This window comes from Galeopterus variegatus, unplaced genomic scaffold, assembly GCF_000696425.1.
Source record: "Galeopterus variegatus unplaced genomic scaffold, G_variegatus-3.0.2 Scaffold1375, whole genome shotgun sequence".
Taxonomy (NCBI): Eukaryota; Metazoa; Chordata; class Mammalia; order Dermoptera; family Cynocephalidae; genus Galeopterus; species Galeopterus variegatus.
In genome coordinates this window covers 49,577-51,815 of record NW_007727486.1, presented here as the reverse complement: position 1 = coordinate 51,815, position 2,239 = coordinate 49,577, and positions in this window count along the sequence as shown.

Genomic DNA, 2,239 nt, shown 5'->3' with positions numbered 1-2,239 from the left:
GAGAGATGCATTCCAGAAGGTGACCTTGAGGTGGGCATGAGCATGGCATGGAAGGGAATGGGATATTTGAGGAAATGAAAGCAGACAATGCAATCATAATGCAGAAAGCTAGGGCAAGAGTGATGTGAGGTGGAGCTGCAATGGAAAAGGGGACCTAGAGCACATAGGGCTTGCTGGCCATGGTAAGAACTTTTAAGGGCAGCAGAATACCACTGAAATATTTAAGGGGTTAGGTGAGGATGATGGCAAGTAATCACATTGACAATTTGTAAAAATAAATATAGTCTCTGTGTGGAGAATCAATTAAAAAAGCCAAGTGGAAGTGTGGAAAGACTAATTAAGAGGTTATTACAAAAGTGTAGGTGAGATATAAAGGTGGTGGGGTGGATATGGAGATAAATAAACAGATGTAAGAGATGCTCAGAAGGCAAAATAGACAGGACTTGGTTAGGTATGGGAAGCAAGGGTAAAAGAGAGAAGGAAGAGTGAAAGATGTCTCTTGAGTTTCTTGTTTGCAGAACTATATGAATGGTATGTATGTATATGTCTATATATGTCTGTCAATCCATCTATTGCTGTAGGAAAATTAGGTGTTAGTGTAGGGATGAGGAGAGTCAGTGAACTTGAATTTGTATATATTTAATCTGAGGTGCTTTTAAGAACTCCAAAAGGTGATGTTGAATTAGATCCAGGAGTTTGAATCTCAGAAGAGAGGTCTGGTTGGAGATTAAATTTGTGATTCATTGATGGTGATGAAAACTGGGAACACAGAGGAGATCAATTAGGGAGAGACAACAGATCGAGATGGAGATTTAGGACCAAGCTTTGAGGAAATGAACCTTTGAAAGTCTGAGTTGAGGAGGGTGAGCAGGCAAAATGGACTGAGAATGTAGCAGAAGTCCAGAAGAGTATGTCACAGACATTAATGAGAGAGAGAGTGTTTCAAGAAGGATAGATTGAATTACAATGGTAAATGCTACAGAAGGGTGTCAAATAAGAGGAGAAATGAAAAATGCCCATTGCATTTACTGACAAAGAGCTGGTCATTGTAACTTTTCCAAAACTATTTCACTGGAGACAGTGAAACAAGCCATATTGTGGTGGATTGAAGAGTGAGGGAACAGTGAGGAAAGGAAGACAGATAGTGAATGTGACTCTTCAAAGAGTTTTGGCTGTTAATGAGAGAAAGATATAAGATGGTGGTGGGGTGAAGTGAAATTTTGAAGGGATCAGAGATAAGAGATAATGGATACAATAGAGAGTATGAGAGCAGAGCTGGAAGGATAAGATTTAGGAGGACAGACATTTTCTATTGAATAATTGCCTTACTAGTAAGCATCTAGTTCGTAAGTAGCTATCTTTGCCCAAGTTATATTTTAAAGTTATTTTCACCATGCTCTTATTTCCTAAAGAGCAGGAATAAAGGAATAAAGATAATAATGCTTATAATAATCAATTAACTGTGAAAGCTCTGAGTTTTATCTTATGTGTAAGTTATTAGCCTGACATAGTTTCATGGATGCTGTCAGAAGACACTGCTCTTATTTCCTAAAGAGCAGGAATAAAGGAATAAAGATAATAATGCTTATAATAATCAACTGTGAAATCTCTGAGTTTTATCTTATGTGTAAGTTATTAGCCTGACATAGTTTCATGGATGCTGTCAGAAGACACGAGACTTCTGGGTCAGAAACAAAGGACTTTACCACTGATGGTGCTGTAAGCAATGTGAGCTTTATGTCTGCATCAGTTACTTTTGCACCCAAGTTCTATGGAGGCAAAATAGAGCGCCCAAGTTGGATGGCACACACACAATGGATTTGCAACATAGCTGAGGAACTCTGAGCTTAGAGAATCTGAATCTCTTATACTAGGCTACAGCAAACCCAACCAACATTTGCCCTGGAGGGAGTTATTATCTTTATTATACTAAGCGATAAACAAACCTTCCCTCTACTCCAGAGAGAAACACTATAACTCACTATCTTCTAAAGCTGTTTACTATACAAATATCCTTGAAAAGATAGTTCTGACCAAAAGCTTTCAGAGTCTCTGTTAAGAAGTGCAGAAGCATGAGAGTCTCATGGAGAGTGGTCTCCTAACAATAATATTAGCTAGGATTTTAGGTATTACCTATGTGCTGGGCACCAAACTTATGTTTATTTTCTAGTCCAGTGTTCACTGTGAGATACTGTATTAGTTTGTTGTGGCTGCCACAATAGAGTACCACAGACTTAAA